Here is a 9,748-nt window from a genome sequence, read left to right as displayed (position 1 = left end):
ATCGTCATGATATAAACAGCTTTTATCAGTTTGAGATAAGTCCTTCTGTGCCTATTTTCATCAGAATATTTTTTATCGTGTAGATGTTGGCTTTTGTCAAAGGCTTTTTCTGCATCTAATGAGATGATAAAATGATTTTTATGCTTACTTCTGTTTATGTGTTATATTAAATTTATTGATTTACATTTGTGAGCCATTTTTGAGTCCCTGAGATGAAACTGACTTGGTCCTGATGTATTTTCTTTCTAATGTTTTGTTTCATTCTGTTTTCAAGTATCTTGCTGAGAATTTTTGCATCTATATTCTATAAGAAAACTGGCATATAGTTTTCTTTTTACTCTTTTTTTTTCTTACCCGTTTTCTCTATCAAAAAAATGCAAGCTGTAAGGAATGAATTTGGCAGTGTTCCTTCCCTTTCGATTTTGTGGGAAGAGTTTCAGAATATTAGCCTTACTTCTTCCCTGAAGTTTTGGCAAAATTGAGCAATAAATTCATCAGTTCCTGGGCTTTTCTTATTAGATAGTTTCTTCATTACTGTCTCAATTTCTTTTCATGTCGTTGGTGTATTGAGTTTACTAGCTTCTTGACTCAATTTTGGTAATTCATATGTGTGTAGGAATATCGTGGAGTTTCCACAGTAGTTTCTACAATATCTTGGAATACAAGTTCTATAAATAATTTCTTTTCATCCTCTGCATTTTGGCATTGCCAGATGTGTTTCACCTTTTTCATTTCTAATTGCATGGACATGGGTCTTTCCTTCTCTTGGTAAGTTTGGTGAAGGGTTTATTAACTTTATTTATTTTCTTAAAAAACTAACTTTTTAAATCACTAATCCTTTGTATTTTTAGGTTCAATTTCATGAATATCTACTCTGATCTTTATAATTTCTTTTCTTGCTTAAGATTATTAAAAGTTTTGCATTTGGATGCTTCTGGTTTTCTAGGATTTCAGATGTATCATTAGATTATTTATTTGGGATTGTTGTATTTTTCTAATGTAGACATTCACATCTATAAATTTCCACTTTGTAACTGCTTTCATTGTGTCCCATAAATTTTGGTATGCTGTGCTGTCATTGTCATTTGATAGTCAGAATTTTTAAATTTCTCTCCTGACTTCTCTGTAATTCATTAATTATTCAAGAATGTATTATTTAATCTCCATGTGTTTGCATCATTTCTGTAGTTTTTTTCACTGTTGATTTCTAGTTTCATTCTACTATAATTCAATAGTATGCAGGTAATTATGTCAATACTTTTGTATTTATGTAAGCATGCCCTGTGACCTATGATATAGTCTATTTAAGAGAAAGCTCCATGCGCTGCTAAGAAAAATGTTTGTTCTATTGTTGGAGAAACTTTCTGTAGATATCAGTCAAGTCCATTTTTTTCAATGATGTGGTTAAACTATAATAGCTCTATTGATTTTTCTGGTTGATCTATTTGTGAGAGTGGGGTACTGAAGTCTCTCAATATATACTGGTGTATTTTAGACATTTTACATCCACTAGTCTTTGCATTTTAAGTTGAGTATACCAACATTATTTTTGTGCTGAAGTTTTAACATCAGTTACAGTAGCAAACTAATTTTTTACTGTAGAGAACTCAATTATTACATGTCTCCTATGATATAAACATGACTTTTGTTGTGATTTCACATTCATATGCCTATTCAGCCTTTTCCATGTATTAGGGTCAGTCTTGCATTGCAGAGAGAAGAGTTCTATCAGCAACTCGAGAATCAATGACAGATCTATCCATCATAACTTAAACTTTGCTTTAAAAATTTTATAATTTTTCATAAACTCAGGAAGACAGTGAAATAGCACTGATAGCAAATAGGCTAGAATGCAGAGGATAAGCTAGGGAAAACATAAAAAGAAAAGAAGACAATATTTCATGAAGAAGGAAAAAAGAAAAATGTGACAACAGCAGACGAAAGAAGTAAACAGAACTTTAGTGTTTTTTCAATTGTGGAACAGGGCAGAGAAGGTTATTGAGAGGTTATTTGGGGGGAGTAGGAAAATGAAGTAGAGGGAGAGATATATAATTGGGGACTTAGGGAAATTGTAAAAAGGTTGGAACCAATTAGTGCACTGATGAAAGCTTGTGACTGAATCCTGCATACACAATTTTTGGTGGCAGTTAACCTGAAGGGATTGTGAAAGACTAAGGGCTAATCAACTCTTAGACTCCACTTCATGTATAAAACACCTCACATATCTATGGAAGTCATATTTTTAAAGGGTTGACTTTTTAGTATAATATAGAAGAAATTCAAAAGTTTGAAAATCAATTCTGTAAAAATGTTTAATCTATAATAAAATTTAGAATATATTTAAACCATTCTCTAATCAAAAGTGTTTTCCACACATTTTTTCAAAGTAAATTAACAAATGAAAGACATCGAAACATAATTGCATACTTTAAAATTAACTTTATTACATATTGCACTGTTGTAAAATAAAATATTTAATTTTCAACCTCTTTATAAAACTCACACAAAATATTAAAATTAAGGAGAAATTTCTGTAATTGTTCACAAGATTTTACAGTGTTATGAAAGATTTCAACAAATTAAAAAAAAAAGCAGAGTGTATGAATTCCAGATTAGAGGCTCTCCAAGGTCTTCCTATTCTAAAATTTCATGACTGGCAGATTCTCATCTTCCTTCTACCCACTAACTAAAGGTCTTGACAGAAAGAAATGGAAAAAGAAAGTTATAGCTCTGAACGATTCATTCATGAGATACAAATCAAAAGGAAAGTCTGGATTATTTTTAAGAAAATCTATCTATTCCTAACTCCAAATGAATCTTCTTGGACAAAACAATACTGTGAAACTAAATGCTAAGGGCAGTAGTTGTACATAACACTAGTTCTCAAGGTTATTTTAATCCACAGAACTTTTTTGAAGAGAACAACATTTTCTAATGTCATAATTATCCTTATTTGTATTATCTGCCAATGTTGCATTAACAAAATTAAAATATTTATCATCTCATAAACCTGAGCTGCCACAGAAAGACTGATGGATGAATTGAGTAGGACCTCTGGCATTTCTCTTGGTTGAATTTCCTGTTGTATTTTGGGGAAGGTAGCGAGGTGTGCTGATAAATAGGGCACTTTGGTGTGAGAATTATGAGATTTGTGGAGAAATTTATTAAAAGGCTGAATTCAGCATCATTGCAAATTAGCTAATCTAGTCTTTTGGCACCAAATAATCAGGCTGCTTTGTACATATTCGGAAGGTTTTAAAAATAAGTCAATATTGTCACACACCCAGGACTGTGCTCAACACAGCCATGATGCGTGCGTTGCTCCTCCACAGAGGGTCGACTGTGGAGAGTTGCCACATTCGAAACACCTTCCGGCTGTTGGAGGAAACCACAGAAGGGTGAGCACAGACGCAGACACCCTCAGTCAGATAATTACCTTGATTAAGATCCTCAGAATTACCCGGAGTTTAATCAAGGACCCCGTGAAATTGTGAAAGCATCAGTTTTCTAGCTTTCCCCCTTTCTCTGTAGATAGTGACTTGCCAAACAAAATCAAAGCATTCTTAATTACAAGGATGAGAGGCGAAGTCAAAAGAGAATGAACAAATCTGTGCTTTGTGGTGGAGCTGGGCCAGCATCAATCAGCAGCACACTCAGTTCTGCATGGGGACAGTCATAATGCATCAAAACTAACCACACTATCAACACTTGTGACAATTTCGAAGGACTCAATTAATAGCTCTGCCAATAAAGCTAAGGTAGTGGCTAATACTGAATCTTCTTGTGATATAATAATAAATGTGAACCTCCGAGGCAGTATTTGAACTGACATTAGAAAAAAAAATCTATGCCACTCCAGCTCTAAGAAAGCATGAACTAGCTTGAATTTAAACTAACCATTACTGTGAACAAATTCTCATAAATATAAGAAGCCTGAAAGAGCAATGATATGTGAAAGGCAATAATTATTTTCAACTTTCCTCCTTCCTCTCAATTTGAATTGGACTGCAAATAGAAGCGATTATTTAAAAAATTCTATTTCATGACATGAGTTACCATCCCTTAAAGCTACTCACTACAACAGTAACAACCTTTCCATGCATAGAGGTATTAAGATGTTTTTCACTATCCTAAATATCTGTATTTGTTCTTTTTGACATGTAGGACATTAGTTGGGTTTCTTTTTTTCTTTTCATAAACTTGGACCATTATTGTAAATAAAATCATTAAATCATCATTTAGTGATACTTTTTAACTATTTTGAAAGGGCTAAAGTATCATAAAACTTACTGTATTCTTTCCTTCAGTTGTGTTTATGATCACATATCTTCCATGATCGTTAATACTGATTGTACCAACTTGATTGGTCAGGGGTTGATGGAGGCCTTCTGGGTATGTCTGTGTGTGGAGCTGTGACCTCAGGTACTGTCTGTATTTGGTTCCCAGCCCTTTCCTCTCTCATGCTTCTCCCCTACTGTGTGTTCTGGTCACTGTGAACTTGGCATCTTTGCTGCATCACACCCTTCCTCCAGCCTTTGAACCAGAGGCCATGAACTAAATCCCCAGAAACTGTGAACCAAATAAAGCCTCATATCCTTTAAATTGTGTGTGTCAAGCAATGAAAACTCTGACTAAAATAAATGTCATAGATCTGATAATATTTTCTAAATTAAACAAATCCAAACCCTCTTCAATTACAAGACTGAAACACAAATTGCTCATGAATAATTCACTTCCCTACAGGTTTTTTAAATGTCTGCAATTTATTTCTATTTTGATAACCTTGCATTTTGTGTTATTTGTTTAATTCTTCAAATGTTTCCTTCAAACTAATCTTCGTATACTTCCTGCCTCTGATATCAAACGTTTTATATTTCTTTTTTTCTCAGATTCTTTTTTGCTGTCACTCTCCTGTCTTTTGACATCTAGTGAATGATACATTGTTTTACTTTGAACTTCCTGTCCTTATGATTTTTTACATTTTTCCCTTCATTCATTTAGAACAAGCTCCCTATGTCTCATTTCTGTACTTCTGTAGACATGAAACTAGCTCTTCAAGTATTATTAATTTTTTACCCTTGCAAGATGCTCCACTGCACAGAAACTTTGCAACTCTTATTCATTCTTTACATTGTTTTTCTTATCTTTTCTTCCTGTATAATTTAGAATCAGATTTTTTTCTTTTAATTGGTTTTTCTCCGGTACCGGGAACCGAACTCACGACCTTGTGCTTGCCAGGCAGGCGCTTTTGCCGCTGAGCTAAATCCCCAGCCCCAATCAGATTTTTAAATATTTTTAAATAATTCTTGCTAAAGTGTCTCCTTGCATGCAGGCTTTTCTTTATAACAAAGATAAAAGAGATTTACTCTAATGATATAAATGCATATTACAAGCTCAATACGTTTTTCCACAGCTTAGAAGATGTACCAAGTGACAAATTTGGCCCCTCTACCATAGGTGTATGACATAAGCACTTTCTATCACTCCTTAAATGAGAGGTTTGTATCTTGCTACTATATATTCCAAACTGAATATAAATCAAAACCAACGCATACAATACATCAATATTTGAGAAGTAGCGTGGCACTAGCTTAGAAGTTATGAAAATAACCTATTACCAATTTAGTCAGACTTTTACTAATTCTATAGAACTTTCGGCAATTTAATAAGCTATTATGGACCACAGTTTTTGTTTTGTTTTTGTTTGGTGCCATGTTTGGTAGAAAATACAGTCAAGTTAAATATTTGATCTGTTAAAATACTTGGGCTCTAAATGAGTATGTCATCTAAATCCAATATACCCTTCAAAAATTACTTTTAAAACATAAGTAGTCCATCTCTCACTCTATAATTGGCTCAAAAGGAAAAAAGAACCTCTAAAATGTGTAAATATTCATCTATCTTTTGTAATTGTAGTCTCTTTTACATTTTGTTTTCACTTGATCTTAGCCAAAAGGCCAAGAAGTGATTACATCTTGGTTTTACACCCTAAGTTCAGTACAAATCTATAAGCTATTCAGAAAATAATGTTCTCTTTTACTAGTACTTACATTAAATGTAGAATCATCAGCCCACCACACACTTAAAAAACTAAACACTGAATATACGAAGTATGAGTGAGGATTTGAAGGTACTGGAGTTCTCATGCTCTTGTGAATAAAATGGTAGAACCACTTTATAAAAATAACTTGAGTGTCTTAAAAAATTAATCACGTGCCTGCCATATGATCCAGCCATTGACTTCTATGTAGTAATCTAAGACATAATTATTTCTCCGCATAAACACATTAATATTTATAACAGTTATATTTGCAATAGCCAAGAGCTGGAAAAAACTTAAAACTCATAAGAGACAAATCAGTCACATAGGATTAAACACACTGTGATATATCCATACAAGCACCGGAACTCAGCATTAAAAAGGAATGATTTTTGACACATTTGAATTTCAAAATAATTATATTGCATAAAATACCCCAATCAAAAATACTCCACTACTAAATGATTCCATTTAAAGTAAGTGATAGAAAATGAAAACATGCTATAACAATCTGGAATAGATAAGAGGTTTCCTGAGGAGAGGTGGTAGGGACATGTTAGAGGAGGACTTACAAAGGGTCACAAAGAAATTTTGTAAGTATTGAGGTACGTTCCTTATCTTGACTGTGGAAGTGGTGGTGGTATATGTATAAGTATACATCGAGCTGTGTACTTTAAATATGTGCAATTTTGTATGTTGAATACATATTAACCAAATTTTCTATATCAGATACATATCAAGAAAAAGATATTGGAAGTAGAAAATGTCATTCCACTTAACTGGAAAATAAAACATATCCTATGTTTATACATTATACTCTGAGACAAAAAAGCAATTTTGAATTTCTGAGTGTTGTTGGATTTCATAAAATTAACTTTTATGCACTATATTCTTAGATATAAAACTAACAATAACAAAGTGCATTCTTCTATTCTACTGAAGGTAAATAATATGAGGACCACAATTGCTTAAATTTATTAATTAATTTATTTATTTGTATTGGGAATCAAACTCATGACCTCAGGCTTGCCAGGCAAGTGCTTATGCTGCTGAGCTATATCCCTGGCCCAACAATTGCTTAAAGAATCACATTTTCTGGAATATAAACATTTCCTTCTGATTACAGTCATCACGGACACTACAGTTATGGGAATCAGCCAGTTTACGGCAGGCGCCAGCACAGCAGCTGGCCCCGGGGCAGTTATCAGAAAACACAAAGGAACAAGAGTAGAGCAAAGTGGCTGACAGTGGTATCCCAACAAGAGGAAAGGGGTCTAAAATCAAATGCCTACAAATCTAAGTTAGAAAAATAAGAGCAAAGTAAACTCAAAGAAAGTAAAAGAAATAAAATTGTTTTAAAAGGCAATTAATACAAAAATAAGTTAAAATTATGTTATTCGAAAGATAAGTAACAGCAATAAAGAGGTGAGGTGAACGTGAGGGGGGGTTCTAAAGGGTGGCGGAATGTCAAGGGCAGGGGATGAGGAGGGCTTGAAAGGGCGATCGAGGAGATCGGTAACGTCGAAGTGTATCCTACGCATATAAGAAAGTGTGGCAATGAAACTCAATATTTGGAATAATTAAAGGTACTAATAAAAAAAAAGAAATGTTGAGCTGGGAGTTGTGGTACATGCCTGTAATCCCAGCACTTGGGAGGCTGAGGGGGATTGTCTTGAGTTCAAGGTCAACCTGAACTACATAGCAAGATCCTGTCTCAAACAAAACAAAAGTTGAAAATTTTTCTGTACAAGCTCAATTCTAGGGATAGTGAGGAAAACAGGTCCTAAGAAATGTTTAGTCTAGTAAAGACAGAGGACATTTATAAAGAAATAATTGAAATTTAGGATTAGAAGTGCTATCAGAAAGGTTTCTCTTTCATAGACCTCGTTACTAGGTTTCACTTATAAATATTAGAAGTTAAGAGTCAAAGCAAAACTAAAAAGTTAGGAGTTATCACTGCACATTCAGCATCACAATATCTTACAGGACCACTGTAATCCACTGCATGTACACACTATTCATTTAGTGATTCCATCACCAGTAACAGGATTTACTGGCCTCGGCACAAGGCTGTAAGGATCTAAGAAACTGTGGCATCAAGGTACCTAGGTATCCAGATTGTTGCAGGCACAAATGTCAGCATGAGCAAAAGGATATATACACAGGATAGGTAGATAGATATCAACGAAACAGCAGGGTTCATTTGTGAGATTAACTAAAGTTTTGATGTAAGTAGGTCAAAATTCGTAAGATATAGTAAGACAGGGAAAAGGGATGATGGCAGAAACCTTGTGTCCTTCTGTTGGAAGTCTGGGATTTACCCTGGGAAAAATTAGAAATCACCAGAATAGTAGCAAATCAAAGAGAAATAAAAAATTTGCAATTTAGAAAGATTATTACTTGCATTATGGATAATAGTTTGAAGGGCATAAAGCTAAACATACAAAGTATGTGATTATTACAAGAGCAGAGAGCCAAGAGATTTGAGCATGAACTAAGATTTCAGGTATAGAAGAATACAGGACATAGGTATGAGAAAAGATAAAGGTGCATAATAGAAAAGATCAATAATAATGATAATATAATCTACAATAATAATATTATTGTAGAAAAGATTCATGTAATGTTAATTGTGTATGTACGCTATATGGTTTTGTTATAATTGTAACGTAATAAAACCATTAATCACAAAAGAATTAAGTAACTATATGAAATTGACTTTAAATTATTATATTTATTGTCATCATATGATTTTTATTACTTATGCAATGTTTATCATACACTAGATAATTTAAATTGTCACTTCTATCTGTGGTGACTGGTGTACAGGGGTACTATTGAAGAGTTTGTGTAAAAAAATAATAAATATCCAAGCTCTGCAATTTAAAAATTTTTATCTTGTGCCAAAGATAGTGTTTTAAAATTTCACAATTTTTGTTAGTAATATTTCTCACACCAACTTATGGACAGGAGAGAAGTGAGTCTCAAAGATAGTAAATAATTTATTTTTACTAGATCATGCAATTAGTGATTTAAATGAATAAATAAATAAAATAAATATCTAAAATAAATAAATAAAAATATTACAATTCAGAATCATGCCACCAAAGTCTTGTATATTTAAGAACTAGGTTGAGAAAATATATTGATTCCAAGCTAAAATGTGTGGCATGACTACATGTTATCCACATTAGTGACCTTCTGTTGTGAATCTGAGAAAGTACCTACAGTATTTGGAACTATCAGTACCTAGGTAGTCATTGTGACCACATTCACTGATTAATTATGATTAATTATGTATATAGACAGAATGTCTGCCATTTTACTTTCAGAAAACTATGATATATCTCCCTTCTCAATTAACTTCTGAACACTGGTCCATACCTAAAAGGAAGGTTCACACAGATAAGAGAGTGTCCTACTTCTTTGGGGACTCTGAGAATTCAACCACCACATCTCTAGTATAGGTGTTGAAAGTAGAGGACAGCTGGTGTGATCACCCAGCTCAAGGCCAGGGCCCACAATGCAGTGATAATGCACCCATACCTCCACCCTGTATAACACCAGAACACTGAAAGAGAGAGAGCAGACATTGCCTTGTAACTAAGGGACCACTGAGTCCTTTGGCTGGGCAAAAGTTCACAGGACTCTTCCAACTTCCCCCAGAGGGAGGAGAAATAGAATCTGCATCAGTGACATCCTGGAGAA

Source organism: Chinchilla lanigera, unplaced genomic scaffold (assembly GCF_000276665.1).
Source record: "Chinchilla lanigera isolate Chin_1 unplaced genomic scaffold, ChiLan1.0 scaffold00071, whole genome shotgun sequence".
Taxonomy (NCBI): Eukaryota; Metazoa; Chordata; class Mammalia; order Rodentia; family Chinchillidae; genus Chinchilla; species Chinchilla lanigera.
This window is presented reverse-complemented; position numbering follows the sequence as displayed.